The sequence below is a fragment of the Anas acuta genome, chromosome 3, assembly GCF_963932015.1.
Source record: "Anas acuta chromosome 3, bAnaAcu1.1, whole genome shotgun sequence".
NCBI lineage: Eukaryota > Metazoa > Chordata > Aves > Anseriformes > Anatidae > Anas > Anas acuta.
In genome coordinates, this window is record NC_088981.1 from 85,836,064 (window position 1) to 85,857,209 (window position 21,146).

General features: G+C 37.5%; 2 long non-coding RNA genes across 4 annotated transcripts in view; one reads left to right on the plus strand and one right to left on the minus strand.

Moving 5' to 3' along the window:
- Nucleotides 1-6,372, plus strand: part of LOC137854573 (uncharacterized) — a 57,720-nt gene extending 51,348 nt beyond the window's left edge. Inside the window, exon 4 of one of the 3 annotated variants that reach the window (XR_011095247.1) lies at nucleotides 4,343-6,372. This is a non-coding gene — a long non-coding RNA (uncharacterized lncRNA). The other 2 variants (XR_011095243.1, XR_011095242.1) reach the window with 2 other exon arrangements.
- Nucleotides 6,373-18,566: 12,194 nt separating this feature from the next.
- The window catches only part of LOC137854577 (uncharacterized), an 86,501-nt gene continuing 83,921 nt past the window's right edge, over nucleotides 18,567-21,146 (minus strand). The window contains exon 6 of the long non-coding RNA XR_011095254.1: nucleotides 18,567-20,664. This is a non-coding gene — a long non-coding RNA (uncharacterized lncRNA). The remainder of the gene's footprint in view (nucleotides 20,665-21,146) is intronic.

Consider the following 21,146-nt stretch of genomic DNA (forward strand, 5'->3'; position numbering starts at 1 on the left):
AAGACTGAGAGAAAACACTCATATAGCTCTATTGTAACAAGCCACTCCAAAGTAATGATCCTTTGACTTTGCCAGTTAGATGCCAGTTATGTGGCATCTAAGAAAGGTGGGAATGGAAGAAGTGAATACAATTGGGTGATCTTTAATAAGGTTTTTGACAGCCTTTTACAAGAATGACATCTCACACACTAATTAGTAAAATATGAGCTGCAAGAAATTGCTGTAAATTGAATGCAAACTGTAGGTAAAAGCAATTATCACTGGCACAGTGTGAAATTTGAATTCGCTGGGATTCTCCAAAAATTTCTTATTGGAAAAGCTCCAAATGTGTTTATATTGATGGATGCAAAGTACTCCCATCTTTGTGTGGGTAACTCTTGCCTAGGAGAGGTTGAAGCTTTTTCACAGACAGGATGAATTCCAAATTCTGAGTCTTGTTAGTCACTGACTGACTGTTTGTTCTTGAACATTTGAATTATAGGAGCTTCATGAATTTCATGGAAACAGGGCTTAAACTCTTCATATTATTCTAGAACAGAAAGAATTCTTAATTTCATTTTCTTAAATCAAAAACTTTAAGTGGAAATGTTTCCACAAGTCCTTTCCTGTTTTAATACTAGATATGCAGAGACACCATTTCTGTAACTACTTCCTTTGTAGAAGTTGCCTTTTGTCATCTTTCACTTCAGTTGCATGCAGCCATAGAGTTCAAAACTGTGTTTCTTGTATTATCCCTCAGAGCTGAAGCAAAGACGAGAAGAGCACTCCGGCACCACTTCAGCTTTTGAACAATGGCAGAAGGACAATGACAGGAGTCATGCAACTAGTCAAAATATTATTTTGGGATTGGACTATCACACTTGGTTATGGAATTAGAAATGGAAATTTAATCCTAAGAATTAAATTAACATGAAATTTACTTGGCCTGAGAAATTGGTCAATATCTGGGGTTTTGTTTTTTATTTCTGTTCAGAAAATTTTAGTAAGTATTATTTCTTTCATATGATAATTTACCAAATCCCATACACAAAACTCTATTTTCCAGAACATAGTAGGAATAAAACACCTAGGGGAATTTCTCTGTGCTGCTTTCACATTCCTAACATTCTATTTTGAGCTCTACCTAAGAAACTCCTTTCTCGCACTCCTATGTTCTTTCAAGGCTACACTCTCACTAATAGTTTTGATGCCTCCTCAGTTTCTTCATGTCCACTATCTGCCTCTCATTTCCTTCTGACAGATTGATACAAATAGCTTCATTAATTAATTCCCAGCCTCAGTATTTTCCTTTGGTTCAGTTTACACGATGGCTTTCATTATACATTATATCTTCTTTTTTTTTTTTTTTCTTTTTTAATCATTCCTTCTTTTAGTGTTACTGGAAGGAAGCAAATTTGGTCTCCAGCAGGCTTTTTATTTGAAACAGCGATGAAAAAATTACTCTTAATTACAATTTCCAGGCATTCTCAAAAGATAAGTTGTCGGTATGGATCCAGGAAAAATTTTATACGTTTTTTTTTTTTTTTATTATTTGCTTAGGTACGGCAACCGCACAGCCACAGGCACAACAAAATTCTCCTAGGGTCAGAGACTTGCAGTGCACAAGAAGAAAATGAATTGTGGGCAAAATGGAAGAAAAGTCTGGTTAAAAGAAGATTCCAATTGACTATTACAATTATTTATTTATTTATTTTTTTATTCATAACACATGTTTAGTGATTAATGATAACATAGTTCATAAAATAGATGCATCTGTGAAGTTCCATGATTTACTGTAATACATGAATTTGCATCTGAATATGGTAAAAACTAGTTATGCATCACCTTTTATGTTCAAAGGCATTACCATTGTACCTGGCTGCCACATAAACTGAAAATGACATTGATTTCAAGAGAATAAACATTAATTTTCATTTCTTCTGTGGTTATGTTGCTTTGTCAAGACCGGTCTTGTTGTTTATCTCCAGCAAAATATTTACTGAGGAAAGCTTGTGAAGAAGACACATGTTGATTTTCCAAGGTGGCATTGTTAAAGCATGAAGACTGGTGGTTATAGTGATATACAGAAAATCCTGGAAAAAAAGTGTACCTAGGTGTGGTAATTTTTCTTCTGTTAACTGTCATTATTGAGGGGCCTAATTCCTATACTTGAGGAAATTGGCCCCTTAATTCTTGCTGTATATGTTATGATGTCCAAGTCAGACCCTATCCCACTTCCAAATCCATAGACAGGTGTACCTGAAACTCACTTTTTATATGAATTTTGACATCTTAGCAAAGCTACAGGTCAAGGCACTTACAGGATTTAGATGCCCAGATCCCAATGTTTAATTAAAAGGTTTTAGACACTGGTCTGACAATTCGAGTGCTTGGTCAGGAAGTGGGAGACCTGTCTATTAGGCCTGCTTTAGCTGAAGAAAATGCACCTATCACCTAACATTTTTCACGGCAAGCAATCCTCAGTCTGAGTGATGATGGGTTCTGGTTCCAGGAATGCAAGAGAACAAACTGGCTCTGAAATGTAGTAGTTAGAGAACTCAGCTTGCTTTTGGAAAAGCTTGGTTCCTGGGCCATGTGCCCAGAACTGTTTGTGCATTTTACTTCAGATCATCACTGGATAAGAAACAGAAACACTGAAGAGAACAATGACTGGAACTGCACTTCTCTGCCTTTCCAGCAAAGTTCTTGAGACATTACACTAATAAGTTAAGTACCCATTGCCACTGTGGTTTTGACTGTCGATGGATCCAGCTTCAACAAGAGGTATGGAAAGTGATTGCTTTTCTAGCATGATTTATTGTTTTATATTTTAGGCAAACTAGATCGCATATGCAGAAATTAGATCTTAAATGAAGAGCAGACTTCCATGCTGTCTGAAGGTTGGAATCTTATCATAGGTTTTTCAGCTAATCTCACAGAAGTATGATATAAACACATCTCACATATTAGGGTGCAAGAGAGACAAAGTTATGATAATGTCTTTCTGGATAGCAGTTTTATGTTGGGGAAAGAGTTTATTACATTGCAAAAGGTGATAACACATGATAACTAGATAAGGCTAGAAACTGGTCTAGCCTTAGACCAGTGTTATGCAAGGTCTCTAATGTAGTTGTAGCTGGACTAAAAGATGATTAAAAGATCACCCAAAAGATGGACTTTCAATTGAATTTAGGCAATGAACTTGTTCTTGGACAACTGAAATGCTTTCTAGATCTCCTTCCAACTTCCCTAAATAGACAGCCTTGCCCAAATCTTTTTGTATGGAATAAACCTGACTGAGGCTCAACACATCTGCCAGTTCTTGATTTTGTGCATTTGTCTTGAATCTTTACTTTAAGCTTTAAAGGTATCCCATTGAACAGTGAGCTTCTTTTTACGTTTGTCATTTGTCTGCTAGAGTTCAGCCAAACTGAGGACAGGACTCATGTTCGCCATTGTACTCAACATGTTAGCAATAAATTAAAAAAAAAAAAATCTCAAAAAACATATGAAAGATGTAAGTATATAAAAATCATTTTTTTATTCAATAAAATTTGACTTTAGAAGACCGAACTGCTAGGGTAGTTAAATAAAAGAATGTTCCAAACATTTGACATTGTAGACTGTTATAATAGCTTGTCTTTATGTTCCTAAAATGTATGGTGTCCAGATAGCAGTGAAGATATTCTCACAATAGCTTCAGAAAACATTTCCAGTGTCCTCAACAGCATATCTCTGATTTCCTGTTTTTCTTCCATTCTAGTTATTCCTTTGATATCTCTTTCCTGAAAAAGCTCTGGACTTTCAACCACTGATTTTTCTGAGTTACATTTAAAATTTCTGTAACAAACTAATTAAAGAACAATTTTATTTCCTTTTTTTTTTTTTTTTTTTTTAGGGAAATTTCCACTGGTGTATTAAAAAGGACTTTGTCCTATCCCAGCTTCAATTTTCTCTTTATCATTGGTAAAATGAATATTTCATATGATTACAAGGGGGGATAGAAAAATATTATCAGTATAGGAAAGTATGATGAGTAACCTTCAGAGTGCAAAGGCTTTATAGTATTTTTGAGTTGATTTACAAATCAATTAGATTTCAATGGATCTGTGTCTGATTTTGATTCTCAGAATGACTCCTGGGGTAATAAACTTCCCAATCAATTCAATTACACTATCTACATCTGTTTATATTTATATAGAGTTTATGAGGTGGATCAAGAGTGTTGCCAATTTTTATGATTTTATTACATGTCTTATGAGATTCAGTTGAGAGTTTTCTATATCTCACATGATCTCAGATTTATTATTTCAAACCTCATGAAACCTTCTTCATGTAAAATGGTTCCTTTTACTTTCTGCAGAGCTTTTGCTGCAGTATCATCATTCTTTACAGCCTGTGTCTTGACAGTGAGAACTTGCCTATGGGAAGTATGACTGACATCAACAGCATTTCAATAGGATCTTTTCAAATATAAGGAATATCTGTATCCATGCCTGAGAAAACTGTTTGGAAAGATATGAATAAAGAGGAAGCGATGAAAGTATAGACATATGTCTTAATGTGGAAGGTAAGAGACTGAAAGGAGTTCAAGAAAATTTGGGTCATAGAAAAGAAATTGGGAAGGTTCATGAAAGCCTGCCGAGGGTAAAGGAAATGTGAGATAGATAATGGAAGCCCTAAAATTGCTGCAAGATATCTATATGTAAGAAAGAGAAACTTTGTTTTGTGTTCTAGAATATATTTTTAAAGGAATGACAGTGAAAGGCATGATGACCACTGAAAAAGAAGTTATAAAGCCTTATGGATTCATGTGAAACTAATTGAAAAACTTCTTTGAGAGGACTAAAAACATTCAAGACAAAACCAAACCAAACCAAAGCAAACTAAACCAAACCAGCAACAGAAACCATTAACAAAACAAGCAAACAAACAAAACCCCACAATGAATCTAATCTATCTGGAGATCATTAACAGACATAATACAGTTCCACAAAGAAGACTATGGGCACTTGGCCAGAGTTTGACAAGAAGCGCCTCAAGGAGTGTTGTGATTTAACCCAGCAGGCTGCTCAGCACCACACAGCTGTTCTCTCTCATTCTGCCCAGATGGGATGGGGGAAAGAATTAGAAAGGTAAAAGTGTGAGAACTCATGGATTGTTATAAAGACAGTTTACTAAGTAAAACAAAAATTGCACTTGCAAGCAAAGAAAAGCAAGAAATTAATTTGCTACTCCTGCAGCAAGTTCAGCCACTCCCAGAAAATCAGTGCTCATCATGTGTAACAGTTTCTTGGGAAGATGCACACCATCACTCCAAACGTCCCCCTCTCCTCCTTCTTTACCCCAGTTTTATTCCCGAGCATGATGCCACCTGGTGTGGGACATCCCTTTGGCCAGCTTGGGCCAGCTGTCATGGCTTGGTCCCCTCTCAGGTCCTGGTACACCACCAGCTCCTTGCTGGCAGGGCAGCATGAGGAGTAGAAAAACCCTTTCCTCTGTGTAAGCACTAATCAACAACTAAAAACAGTTATCACTACTGTTTTCATCAAAACTCCAAAATACAACATTGTGTGAGCCTCTATGAAGAAAATCAATTCTGTCTCAGCCAAAACCAAAATAAGAAGAGATGTGTTGCCTGAGAAAGAAATAAGCAGGGTAGAGATCATAGTGGAGTTCTTCTGCAGTTGGTTCAGGGATTGCTTTCTTTTAATTTATTTATTACTGATGAAAACAAACAAAATAAATAAATAAATAAATAAATTACAACACAAAACACCTCTGTTGTTCATGAGATCCATTACTGTTGTCCATAGTTACCAGTACCAATACTAAAGAAAGTTGAACATTTATAGTGAAATTTCACGGGGAACTTGGCTAATCTTGAACTCAAGTAGTAGATGAAAATACACTAGTATAATATGTAACACAGATTATATTTATTTATTTATTTATTTATTTATTTATTTTTAAGATAGCACCTATGCAGTGAATTTGAGCTGGAAAAATTAAAATGTTTTAGATTGCTAGATCTAACTTGTGAATTATACAAGTTTAACCTTGCTGAATAAATCTCTCACTGAAATTGACATGATCTAGAAAGAGGAATACAGCTAGTAAATAGTGTGTTTTAGCCCCAGAAAAAAATAGTAACAGAAAAACAAGCAAACTCTGGTCTATATGAACTCATAAAGAAAAACATATTGTTTAAGGTTTTGGCATTTCCTTTGGGTTGTAATATTCTTAGAAAAATGGATATATCTTGTCTGCTTTTGTATCTTTCTAAAAACATCAAGTTTCACAGAGCCTATTTCAAGGTAAATTATAAAAAAAAAAAAAAAAGGAAAAAAAGAAAAAAATTTGCCAAGCAACATAAAACTCTACATAAACCTGAATAAATTGTCTTCAGGTTGACAACATTAATTGAAATCAGTCATAGAATTATAAACAAAGAGTGGAAACACAACATGCATTGCACATAAACATGTATAGGTAGGCCATATTTTATCTATCTAGAACTCTTCTATGTAAACAAAAGTTTCCTGTTGACTTCCTACTATTTCAAAACACTGTCCCATTTGGCACAGATATTTACTGATGGAGACTAAATGTAATTTGCCTTGGGACAGAAACTTTCAGTGATGCCTTGGAAAGGAGCCAGCATCAGTAATTAAAGAAACCAATCCATATTTTCCCTTTGATGCTTATGGCTATTGTATGGTCACAGGATTTAAGTAAGTGGAGGGTCTGGGCCAGTATTTGTGTCAAAAATATCAACTCTGCCATGACTCTGCAGTGACAGTTTCTGCAGTGGAGATGGAGACTCTACCCTACCTCCAGCTTCTTCACAGTCTATGCTGAAGAATAGTCTGATGAACTGAGAATTTTCTTAGAAATTAAGTCAATATGAAGCTTATAAAGCTTTTAAATGTCCTTTCCTGCAGGGGCTTAAAACAGAACTCCTGAGCCCTCTATTTCAGCCATTGGAAAACTTTTCATTCTGGAAGGTCTGACAAACCTAGTTCTCAGCTGATACTCTCTTGAATTTAAAGTCCAACTGTGTACTTCACTCTTGTACCTGTAGGAGGTCATCTGAATAGAACTCAAAGTTCACCGAAGGGTCTACATTAAGCAGAACCTCTTACCAGGTATACTGTACTGTATTGACTGTCTTGAACTTTGTGGCAGGAACCAGTGAATTCACATGAAGTGTCACAGAGGTATAATTTCAGAAAATGTCCTATCGAAGTCTCTCTATACTTTTTTCCTAATTTTGAAGCATGCTATTCATTTCCCAAAATTCTTCATCTAATGTTGCAAAGTCTAATGAAGAAAAGAATGTTCTGTCATTTTTGAATATTAGCTATCATCTCTAAGATTATCGCACCTGTGTGAACAAACACCCTCCAGCAATTCCACTTTTGCTCTCTTGTGGAAAGGGCTTGGCAGCAATCTCGCTTTTAGCCTTTCTTCTGAAACTCCCCTCACTTGTCTGACATTTCCTCTCCAGTTCTCATGCTGCTAGAGGTCAATATATCTGTAGCCAGATATACATGAGTTCTTTGCACCCATGTGTAGTTCATCTCAGTACAACTCTATTACATTTGCAGACAACAGCAAGCTGGAACAGCACCATAGAGGACGAGATTAGGATTTAACCAGAACCTTGGCACTTTGAAGGAGAGATAAGAGACAAGAAGGGTGTGGTTGAGTAAAGACAGGTGAAGATCTTTATATTTAGCCAGGAATTGTCAACTACATAAACACAGAATGGGAAACAACTGGCTACTTATTAATTCTGCTGAGAAAGTCCTAAGGTTGTAGTGGATCATAGCTAGACATGAGTCAATAGCATCACAGTATGTAGCAAGGAAGGCAAGCCAAATACTGGACTCAGTAGAGTCACGCCTTCTGTAAAACATGTGAAGAATTTCTGGTGAACTGAATTTCTGAAATTCTTCATATAAAGAATTTCATTAATACCACTTTAGCTGAAGAACTGCCTCCAGTTAGGGAAGAATTACTTTAAGAAATGTGTACATCACTTTGTAGGAGAAAAGCACAGAGAATAGTAAGATCCTAGAAAATATAATGGATAAGAAAAGATGTAAATATTATAGTTTGGTCTACAGAAGGGAAGACTGATGTGAGACATGATAAAAATCTTCAAATGTTTAAAAGCTACTGCACAGCTGAAGGGAGTATATCAGTAGTGGATAGTGTAAGAAGTAATTGGCTTAAATTACAGCAAAGGAAACTTCGGCTAGACATTAGGAAAAACTTTCTAAAGACAGTGAAATGCCAAGATAGATTGCCTAAAGAAAGTTATGTAATACTTGTCTACATTGTTAGGGACTGTTAAGGATTGGTTAAACAGGTGTCTGCCAGGAATATTTTAACTAAGCACTTATAAGTGAAGTGTACATGTAGTTGAAGGGGTTTATATCGAAACAAAGGTGTATTGCTGGTGTTGAAATCACCCCAGTTCTAGAATCAGGTGTCAAGTACTCAGACAATGTAACCTATTATGGTGTAATGAATCTTTCATGATGATTAACAGAGACTTAGAGTATGACTGAGTATCCTTGTGATTTATGCAGCCATATGTGCCGTGTGTCAGACAAGGCATAGCCTGCCTATTGCCCTGCTACAGTGAGTGAGCTCTTTTATGACCTTGGGGATATTGTTGAGAATAGCCAGATGTTTTGGACCTATTCCTGGTCATCTCATTTCTACAGGATGATGTAATCCTGCCTGGAATAATTCTCTCCCTGACAGAAGATTGCAACCAATACCTGGGTGGGAAGGTGAAATGTTGCTGCCCATACAACCCTGACTTTTCTTAGGGTTTTGGTCAAGAATGGTTTGATTGCCAAGTTCTACTGGGTATGAGTGACCCAAGCAGTGACCCAGGGTCTGAGCCTCACCCATGTCCTCAACATGAGCTATGTATTGAAAGTCTTTTCAGATCATGAAGAGCAGAAGCTCAGGGTTGCTGCTGAATTTGGTTGGCTTTGGTTAATTTGAATTGTAGTATTGTAGCTACCTAAATTGAAACAGAGTGCATTACAGAGCAGGAAAAACAGATGAAATAGTTATCAAGTGGCTGTGAGATAATCTGGACAGGCAGAATGGATGCCAGAAGCCTACCATCAACATCCCTAAGATTTACTGATGTGAATATCAACTATATGCCCCACTCAGTGTGGAGACTCCAGATCATCAAGACAAGGTCTTGTCTTGCTGACAAGCAAGACAAGAGGAAGCCCCTAGGTTTCCTCTTTCCTCTCTGCATTGCAGAGAAAGGTTTTCAAAAACTATCAGTATTATCAACCAGTACATTTTTTTTCAGGGAGATTTTTTTTTATACCTTTTTATGGGCTGCTTGGAGATTATAATGGTGTTTTTGTTTTGTAAGGGCTATAATTGCCCTTTATGTGAGGGAGTAGAGTGTACGCAGCTCCAGCTGGGGCAGGGTGAAGGACAAGTGGAGAGCTTGTGGGTAAGAATTAAGGGGTGGGCTGGTATGGGAGACATGGTGGTGGGGGTCTACTACAGATTTCCAGATCAGGAGGAGGAAGTCAATGAGGCCTTCTACGGGCAGCTGCTAGTAGTCTCACGGTCACGAGTGCTGGTCCTCATGGGGGACTTCAATTACCCAGACATCTGCTGGGTAAGCAACTCGGCCAGGCATGAGCAGTCCAAATGGTTCCTACAATGCGTTGAGGACAATTTTCTAACACAGGTGTTGGAGGAGCCGATGAGGTGGGGTGTGCTCCTGGGCCTCGTTCTTACCAACAGGGATGGCCTTGTTAGGGATGTGAAGGTTGGGGGCAGCTTGGGATGCAGCAACCATGAGATGGTGGAGTTCCACATGGAACTAGGCAAAGGAAGTAAGGCTAAAAGCAGGATTGCTACCCTGGACTTTCGAAGAGCCAACTTTGACCTCTTCCAGGACCTACTTGGGAGTATCTCATGGGACAGGTTGCTAGAAGTCACGGGTGCTTGTGAGAGCTGGGCTACATTTAAGCAGCACTTCCATGCTCAGGATCGGTGCATCTCGAGCAATAGGAAATTGGCGAAGGGGGGCAGGAAACCCACATGGATGAGCAAGGAGCTCATCAATAAGATCAAAAGGAAGAGGAAGGTCTATGAAATGTGGAAAAATGGCCTGTCCTCTTGGGAGGAGTATAGATGTGTTGTCAGGGCCTGCAGGGATGCGACGTGGAAGGCTAAAGCCCACCTAGCGATGAGGCTTGCTAAAGAGATAAAGGATAATAAGAAGGGTGTTTTCAAGTATGTAAACAGCAAGAGGAAGACTAGGGATAATGTGGGTCCCTTGCTGAATAATGGGGGTGTCCTGGTCACGGGAGATGCTGAGAAGGCAGAGAAACTAAATGCTTTCTTTGCTTCAGCCTTTACTTCAAGGACACTCCCCTGGGACTCCTCGCCCCTGGCAATAGGACAAAGGGTCTAGGAAATGGAGGGCTCCCCCCTGGTGGACGTGAGAGTGGTTTGGGAGCATCTGAGCGGGCTCAACGCATACAAATCCATGGGTCCCAATGGGATGCATCTGCATGTGCTAAGGGAGCTGGCAGATGTGATCGCCGAACCGCTCTCTATCATTTTTGAAAGGTCCTGGAGAACGGGTGAAGTGCCTGAAGACTGGAGGATAGCCAATGTCACTCCGGTCTTCAAGAAGGGCAGGAAGGAGGATCCGGGAAACTACAGGCCAGTCAGTGTCACCTCTGTCCCTGGAAAGGTATTGGAGCAGCTTGTTCTGGGTGCCATCTCAAAGCAATTGGAAGAGAAGAAGGTTATGAGGAGTAGTCAGCATGGATTCACCAAGGGGAAGTCATGCTCAACCAACCTCGTTGCCTTCTATGATGATATCACCAGCTGGGTAGATGGGGGGAGAGCGGTGGATGTCATCTACCTTGACTTTAGCAAGGCTTTCGATACTGTCTCCCATGATATCCTACTAGCAAAGCTGAGAAAGTGTGGGATAGAGGCATGGACAGCAAGGTGGGTTGAGAACTGGCTGGCTGGCCGAGCTCAGAGGGTGGTGATTGGAGGAGCAGAGTCTGGCTGGAGGCCTGTGACTAGCGGTGTTCCCCAGGGGTTGGTGCTGGGTCCGGTCTTGTTCAACATCTTCATCAACGACCTTGATGAGGGAATAGTGTCTGCCCTCAGCAGGTACGCTGATGACACAAAGCTGGGAGGAGTGACTGACATACCAGAAGGCTGTGCTGCCATTCAGAAAGATCTGGAGTGGCTGGAGAGATGGGCAGGAGGAAGCCAAATGAGATTTAATAAGAGCAAGTGTAGAGTCCTGCACCTGGGAAGGAACAACCCGAAGTATCACTACAGGCTGGGGGACAACCTGCTGGAGAGGAGCTCTGACGAAAAGGACCTGGGGGTCCTGGTGGACAACAGGTTGACCATGAGCCAGCACTGTGCCCTTGTGGCCAAGAGGGCTAATGGGATCCTGGCGTTCATTAAAAGGAGTGTGGCCAGCAGGTCAAGGGAGGTGATCCTCCCCCTCTACTCAGCCCTGGTCAGGCCTCACCTGGAGTACTGTGTCCAGTTCAGGGCTCCCTGGTACAAGAAAGACAGGGATCTCCTGGAAAGAGTCCAGCAGAGGGACACAAAGATGATATGGGGCTTGGAGCATCTTCCCTATGAAGAAAGGCTGAGAGACCTGGGTCTGTTCAGCCTGGAGAAGAGAAGACTGAGAGGGGGTCTCCTCAGTGAATATAAATATCTGAGGGGTGAGGGACAGAAGGATGTAGCCAACCTCTTCTCAGTAGTTTGTGGGGATAGGACAAGGGGCGATGGCTGTAAGTTAGAGCACAGGAAGTTCCACACTGACATGCAAAAGAACTTCATGGTGAGGGTGACGGAGCATTGGAACATGCTGCCCAGGGAGGTTGTGGAGTCTCCTTGTCTGGAGATATTCAAGGCCTGTCTGGACGCCTACCTGGACAGCCTGATTTGAGGAACCTGCTATGGCAGTGGGGTTGGATCTGATGATCTTTCAAGGTCCCTTCCAATCCCTACAGTTCTGTGATTCTGTGATTCTGTGATTCAGTGATTATATCATAACTAACAGAGTTATTAAAATTAAAATAGGGAAAAACTTTGAAGACCAAAAGCTTTTCCATTTTATTCTACAAGAACAAAACTATGAAAATTTACTTTGGTTAAGAATCACAGAATCATAGAATCATAGAATGTCTCAGGTTGGAAGGGACCTTAAAGATCATCTAGTTCCAGCCCCCCCTGCCATAGGCAGGGACATCACCCACTAGATCAGGTTGCTCACGGCCACATCTAACCTGGTCTTGAACATCTCCAGGGATGGGGCATCCTCATACCTCTCTGGGCAACCTGTTCAAGTGCCTCACCACCCTCCGAGTGAAGAGTTTCCTCTTAACCTCCAATCTGAATCTACCCAATTTGAGTTTAAAACCATCCCCCCTTGTCCTGTCATTATCTGATTGAGCGAAGAGTTGCTTTCCATCTTTTTCATGAGTCCCTTTTAAGCACTGTAAAGCTGCAATGAAGTCACCCCTGAGTCTTCTCTTCTTTAGGCTGAACATTCCCAGCTCTCTCAGCCTTTCTTTATAGGAGAGGTGCTTCAGTCTTCCAATCATCTTTATCTTCAAATAATGAGAAAAAGCGAATTAAATATCAAATCATATGAACTAAAAGTGAATTTATAATGCAATTAATAAAGTGATGGCATATTGATGATTGGTTGAGCAAAAGATAGTAAGATGTCTTTTAAACATGAATTCAGAACAAGAAAAGGAAAAATCTCAGTGTTTTACAGTGAACTGTGGGTCAATAGGAAGAAATGCCATATAGGCTGCTCATCTGTATTTTTAGGATGTAACATGGGGAATTCAATATACAGTACTTCTTACACGAAATGTTTCAACTATGTCTCTGAATCTCTGTTTGCTAAGATTAAATATTCTCACACTGCTAGGCTCCTATAGACTACATATACAATAGCATCAATTTAACTAATTTAACTAATTTATCAATTTAATCAATTTAATCTATTATCAACATTTTATCCATTTAATCAATTTAACTAATTTCACTAATACAAAATTACTATTCATATAAGGTGTTTTATTTTTTTTTCTCCAGAGAAATATTTAAAATAAACATTGTAAGATAATAAATATTTAAACTCAACTAAAATATTAAGACGAAATTTCAGAATTTTGTACAAATTCATTCCATCGGTGCTTAATGACTTGTAAAAACACATTTGTTCCATTTTCTTTATTTTATTATTTCTTTTTCTCATTTCATACATTAGGTTTGTCTTGCTGTTCAGTCAGCACATCTTGTTCTTTGTTGTCTGCTATTTACTATAATTCCCCTAAGTCATCACAAAGTTCTACAGTCTTATAGCTGACGAGATCTATGGTTTCTTCTAGGTATTTCCCTGGCCCACCCTTGTTACTTACATAAAAAATAATATTAAAGAGTTAATAAATAATAGTGCCATTTATATCTAATGACTTTGAGACTGTTGCAAAACTTGCAACTAATGGGTCATTGGTTAAATCTCAAATGAGGACATGCTGTCACAGACCTGAAAGAAAAATGCTATCATAGTGTAAACAGTATTTTATCATTATTTTTTCTGGCAAAGTTTTCCTTACAAAGTAGCACTCTGGCCATCTGTGCTCTTACTAGTGAAACCGAGAAATTTTTTTTTTTCTGATTTAGATTCCAAGCTTCCCAGCTTTTTTTATTTTTTGACCTCAGAAACATTGCCTACTTTTTCATGGAGCTTTTAAATTCTTTTCTGATTTTAAGACTGATTGATATATTCTTGTTTTTTTTTTTTTTTTTTTTTTTTTTGTTGTTGTTGTTGTTGTTGTTGTTGTTGTTGTTGTTGTTGTTGTTTTTCACCAAAAATGGTATCAAAAGGAATCCAGAATTTCCTGAATTTAATCTGTGTTTTATAGACCTGTTAATGTCACCCAAATGAACCACTGTCTGTGAAAAACTTCTGAAAACCATAACAGAAAACAGAGGAGAATAATCTTTCCTCAATGACAAAGTAGTGACAAAATAGTTGAGGCCTATATAAATGGCATAAGCAAGTCAGATATGAGATTGCAGATGATCACTGAACTGCAAGTCAGGTTACAGAAGGACGGAAAAGCTTATTTTTTCTGGGAAACAAGCAAACACATTCAAACATAAACAAACATCAACCAACCAACCAACCAAACCCCCTCCTTCCAAAAGAGAGAGCCAGTGACCAGTATAAATTTTGTTCAGCATATTTTAATCAGGCACCAGGGAGGCTTCTGTGTGCACAGCTGAGCACTGATCTGCCTTTCTCACAATGCCGATGCTTTCGGTTATAAGCTTAGCACTCTGTGATCAATGCCTGATGCTGCAGAGAAAGATAAAACTGTCTGATCAAAATTGACCTCATTTTTGTCATCTTATGCAATTACTGCTAACCTTCTGAAATTAAAGATTTAGGAATAAGTATCATTGGGCTATAAAGCCCAAAACATTGTGTTCTAAGGTAACAAAAGGGCTGTCCTAACCCACCATCTCAGCTCTGACTTCACCTGATTGAGGCAGGAAACAAACCCTGTCTTTTAAAACATTAATCTTATTGTGCCTCAAGAATCCTAACCAAAGGCCATCCTTGGATCACCCTCCCAGTGTTTAATCCCACACCTGCTGTCAGGCTGCCTCAAGCACACACAGCAAAAGGTCTTCTATAATTCAAGAGCATTTTTATGGCAGTGTTGAAATCTCCAGCAAAATCCTGGAGAAAATGGACAGCTAACAATGCCTGGTTAAGTAAGGATGGGAGTGTAACAGTGTGTGAAGGGGCACCCAAAACTGAGTGTTTTCCACATACTGATCATGTTAAAGAGCAAGATGAAAATAAACCAGTTCAACAATATCCTACAAAGCGGCTTTGGAAACAATGTAGGCATCAGTTTGAGAAGATGTATAAGGTAAGCAAGAAAGTCCATAGTGGGGTTGGGGGAGAAGCCTTGGAGCAGGAGGAGCAGTGACACTGGTTAGGCACTTCCAGTTATCACCCCACGTCATAACCAGCCCTGCCTGGGACAGGACCAGAAGCTCTCCCATGAGGTGCAAAAGTAGCCTGCCAGTGGCCCACAGTGTGGGGATGGCAGGAAGGCACCCCACCTTGTGGTGCAGTTGGGTCTGTGTGCCCACAACCTTCCTTAGTGGAGTGCAGGCACAGTTGGAGCACCCACATCTCCACAGAAGGGTCTGATGGTTAATGCTGTATGGCTGGTACTGATATCAAAAATATAGTTCACTGATAACTGATTAGTTATGTGTTATTAGCAAACCAATAAACTCTTTCCATACTAATTTGTTTCAACTAGGTGAACTGAGCAGTTTTCCCTGAGACAGTCCCATGCATCCATCTTCTATTTGGCATTGCTCTCTATTCTGAAAGCAATTCACCCTGCTGCATAGTTCACATGGTGTGTTCCCAGAACTAATACTTTTTGTTAAGTTGCATTGAACATGTCTGGTTGAATTCTAACAATTTCAGAAAACTAGAATGCTTTGTGTCAGTTACTTGTCCTAATTGCTTACTTTCATGCATTTTTCTTTCTATATAATATATATAATATATATATATATTATATAATATATTATATAATATATATATAATATATATAATATATTATATATATAAATATAATATATAATATAATATATAATATATTATATATTATATATAATATGTTATATGATTTATTTCTATATAATATATATAATATATTATATAGAAATATATTATATATATTATATAGTATATAATATAATAAATATACTTGCTAGCAATAGCTCAAGAAGTTTTCTCATTAGTAAATCCTATCTCATTCATATATTGGCTTTGTAAATTTGTATGTTGAGATCTTTCAAAAATATAGCTTTCAAGTTATTTATTTTTGCTGTGCTATTAGTATATATTACAATATTGAAAATGTCATATAGTAATAATCAAATACCGAATGTAAAAATCGGAATGTGCTATCTTCCAAATATACTGTATCAGTGCTATTGCTGTTGGAAACCAGATTTGTATTGCTGTCAATATAGACCACACATTATTTGTTACAAAACTTTTGTCTGTGAACAAGGTTGACTTATTTAAAATCCAGCTTTTGTCTTTTATATATATATATATATATATATATATATATATATATATATATAAATCTCTTTAAATTTATTTTTTTTAGCTTTCCTAACTTATTTGTACTTCGCAGGATTCTTCATTTTATCCTGTTTAAATGTTGGAACCACATTTGTAGTTATCCAATCACTTGGAATTTCTTCAGTTTCCCAGGACTTGTTAAATATCACATGAGTTGTTCTGAAAGCTCCCAGATGGTTTTCTTAGGGCTCTTGGGTGTCAGTTATCTGGGCCTGTTGATTTGCAAATGTTTAATTTCAACAGATGTTCCTTTATATCTTTCATTGCTACACATGGTAAACTTGCTATTACAGCAGAAACAGCATCTGGGATACATACATCCTTATGCTTCTCTCCACATACAACACATAAATGTCTGTTGGCCATTTCTGCATTGTGATTCATATTTTTGCCAGTCATCTAGATGGACATGTACCTGTAATCCATTCCTCTTAATATTAACTTTCCTTCTGTTCCAGCAGAGCTTTGACATCTCTTTTTTACTAGGTTGGACTCCTACCCAAAATAATCTTTTTTTTCATGTCTTTGGAATTGTGGTTTATGGGGTACCCAATAGGATATTCATGAACAATTCCTGTTTTTTATTAAAAGACTCCGCATTAAACACATGTGCTTTGTCAGTTATCATAAGTTGCTTCATATTTGGTAAAACCGACTGCTTCAAGGTTCATGTGTGCTATTAATAGGCAAGTGTTGTGTTCTGTTCTCGTAACAGAAATCTAACTAGATTAAAATCACTGGCATCTTCTTTATTATTATTATTTATTTATTTATTTATTTTTATGCAAATCATTGCCACATCTCTGCCAGTAGGAATTGTGTCAAAATACTGAGTTACATCATGCTCTTTACTCTTGGCTACTCAACTTGTCCAACAAAGACCCCTTGAGCTGAAGTCACTCTTGGCAACACTAGTTTTCTTCCTACTCCATCTCAACAGTGGCTGAAGAAGCAGATTGCAACGTGCATGTAAGATTAAGCCTGTAACAGAAAGGTACCTTCTTTAATTTCATTAACCAGAACTGCAGTCCATAAAATTTCATTGTACAGTGTTTGGACTCCTCTGTGGCTTCAGCATCATTGATGCGAACTGTTACTTCCTCTTTACCAGACCTCCTCCAGCTCTTTTTGCCATTCCCTTTCTCTAAATGAAAATTAGATGAGAATTCCCAATAGTCATGAAATATGATTCATCTTGTCATTTTGCAGTTCTGCCTGTTCTGTAGTCCTTCTTACACATGGGTATCTTCATGCCACTCTTCATGGTGACTGTCTATAAGCTTAACATTGCTACAAAGATGATAAAGAAGGATGACTTCTTCCTATACTTAGAGGATTATAAGGTCACAGATTTCATGTACATAGCTTAATGTACATGAATTTAAATACAATCTTATTATACTGCTCTTCTTAGGTGACTGCAAAATCTTTCTGGCTGCCCTTTGCTGCAGAGTAAAGGATCATCAGATTTGTAGAGTGATCTTTTTATGACTATTAATAGCACCTTACCCAAACTACACATTTCTCTCTCCACTCACATAGAACATCTTTTTATTTGTAGTACATACTGCCTTTTTATTTCTATTACTCAAGAAACAGAAGCGATTTCTGAAAATACCAGAGGGCTACTCCATCAGCTTCCTACATAGTTTCTAACCCTGGGGATAACAGAGTTCATTTTCAAATTTTGAAGATGACTTGGTAGATATCAGACATATAATCCAAAAAGTGTACTGTAGAGAGCTCCTAAACTGACAGACTTGTAAAAGCTCAGTTTTTCTACCTTAGAAAGTACAGAGAGTTTAAAACAACAAAACTGCTTTGAGTATAAAATTTACATGAGACTATTAGTTCATCCTGGAATATTGTCCAATATGAATGACCCCTGCAGCTTGGCAGGTTCAACAGACATGTAGACATAAGAAAATGAAGTTTATCATCACTGAGTCATGAAATAACAACATTTTTAAGGCACAGAATGTACTTATTGTTGCATAAGATATGTAAAGAAATTTAAAATAACAGTTTAGCTCTTTACAGTCAGGATTTCACCTTAACTGTGCACCCAAACCTGAATTCAAATATCTAACCACAGCCTATAGACTCAGCAGAAATGTAAGCCCTTTTATTTTTTTTTTTCCTCTGAACTAGCTTGATTTGAGTTTAAAAATTAGAAGAGGGAAGGAGAAAAGATAAAAAGGTATCGTAAGACCTACATAATTGTTTTAGTAAGCTGTCTTCACTCTTTCAGAATGGACAGTTTGACATAATCATGGACACAAACAAAAATGCGTTTGTGGTCTGGATCCAGTTGTCTGCAAAGAAGATTTATTTTATTTTATTTATTTTATTTTATTTATTTGTTTTGTTTTGTTTAATTATTATTATTATTTTTTTTTTTTAATGGAGTACTGGTAAGAGAAGTCTAGTGTTATTACTGCATAAGGTGTAATTAGTTTAATTTAATTTTTCATACAGGTTTTTTTTTTTTTTCATGCAGGTGGTGTATGCAATAGCATGTGAAATCCATGTATGATGTAAAGGAAATGAGAAAAGAGAGAAGAGCTTGATTTATTTTCTGTGATATTTATTACCTCTTTGGGAATAATTTTTCTACTGAGTTACTGATAGTTTTTCACCATGATTTTCTGTAATAAAACATTCTATTTAATTTATCTATTGGTTAACTAAAGAAGATTTTTTGCTTGCTTTTACATACCAAACTACTTGTTTGTTTGTTTGTTTGTTTGTTTGTTTAATTCTGAAATGAAGTAAAAATACTTTCTTAAATGAATAGGCAAAGTATTATTTAGAGGATTAAAATATTATGCTTATCTGCTATGATACTAATTTGAATAGGATAGAATATAGCATTCAAAATAAGAGATTGTCTAGCAATGAATGACACTTGAGAAATCCCCATTGTGAGATATATTATGCTTTGAATAGATTTTCAATTACTGACACTGAAGGTGATATTCAATATCACAACCGAAACAAACTAGCTCCTTTGACAGGATGATCAGGAAAATTTCTATTGTCCAAAGACACATTAGGAGACAGAGAAGATACATAGTGGACAAAGGGAAGGAATCATATGGAAGATACCTTCAGAAAGGAAGATGTGTTACTTAAAACAAAGTTTACTCTGCCACTGAAATGTAACACTGCTACAGGAATGAATGACAGTGTAGATATTCTTAGGTTTTCCCTGTGGCAAAGAGGGAGAGTGCTTGGTGTATCTTCAGTCCATGGAACCAGGTGGGGTGCAGCATGGTGAACTGGCAGAGGCCACTGCAAGGCTGATGTCCATTGTCACTGCACAAGGCAAGACAAACAAATATTGCACCCATCTTCCAAGAGGGATGAATCATCCACAGAGAAGGAGATATCAGTAACTGCAGACCAGTCAGCTTCACCTCAACCCCTAAAAAATTGTGGAGAAAATCCTCCAGAAAGGAGGATTCATGCACTGAAAACCTAACAGAAAAGGTGGCTTAATCCTGAAGAATGTTGTCTTCAGACGCATATGTAAAATAGAAAATGTGTTTCCCTGTTCCTTCTTCAGTCCCATGCCCTGTTTTTGTTTTTTGTATTGTTTTGTTTGTAGATTTTTATTAGTTGGATAGCTTGTGGCAAAAGCATAACCATGTTGTTTTGGATTCTATGTATATTTCTTTTTGAATAGACACATAATAGAAACATAGTTGGGAATATAATGTTTAGTGTGGGAATCACTTCTGATTGCTAAGCTGCCATTGTCGCTTTATTTATTTATTTATTTTTAAGTTATGAATTGACTCATTTACATGTAGTTGCAGAAAACTTCTATTTGACTTGGTTATGAAATTGGTTTTGAAACCAACAGTTAAACTAGCCAAAACAGTATTTCACTCTACAAATTACAGTCATTTTATAAAACTGCAGTGAATTTTGCATTGTGCTTAAGAAAAAATAAAATAAAATGATGTCTGTGTTCATAGATGCATTCAAAACTTGTCTTCAATTTTATGTGGTGAACATTCTTCAGTGGATTGCTTTTTTACACTCTCTTGTCTATATTTTAAATTTGACTTTGTGTGATCATTGTCTTTGCAGATAAATCATTTCTTATTTCCTGAGATACTGAGGTAGTGGAGATTAGCTTACATATTTGAACTGACAAATCCTTGGCTTAACTTTTGATCCAGCAATACCACTTTAGACTATGATTAACTTTAAACACCACTGATTTTAGTGGAACCATTCATATGCTAGAAAGTACATATGCCCTTCTGTGCTTTCCTTGAGCATATCTGTATCTGAGAAAGGTGTTGCTTGCAGTGAGGGCTCTGAGTGGCTTGGGGGACAGAAGCTCTGCTCTTCTGCTCAGATGCTCAGGGGTGTTCACATTCCAGGGGAGTGCTCTGGTGTTTGGAGAGTACCTTGGAGAAGAAAGAAAAAGGGAAACACTGGTTTGAACTTAGCCTATGAACATGTTGACATTTGCTATGCACTTTTGTAAAGTCAGTTGATGATTTGTTTTTGTTAATTTTGGTGGAGAAGTATAAAGGCAAGATCTAGAGCCTAGACTGGTGCACAGACTCTAAGTCAAGAACTGTGTGAGACTTGATTTACTAACATGGATACTTATTATGGCTACTTCATAGCTCCTTTGCAGACCTTATCATTCCTTAAACAATTTCTGTTACCAGTAAGACACTTTTTTTTTTTTTTAAATATATTTATTTATTTATTTATTTATTTATTTATTTTAAGTCACTGATGTACCTATTCTGAAATTTGACATCTGTATAATCTTATCAGATTCCCTGGGATGAGTTCCCCAACATACATTTGAAGAATGGATGGCACTCTTCCTTGCCTTGTTTTGCTTTACCTTGCCTTTGCTTTGTCTGATTTTCCC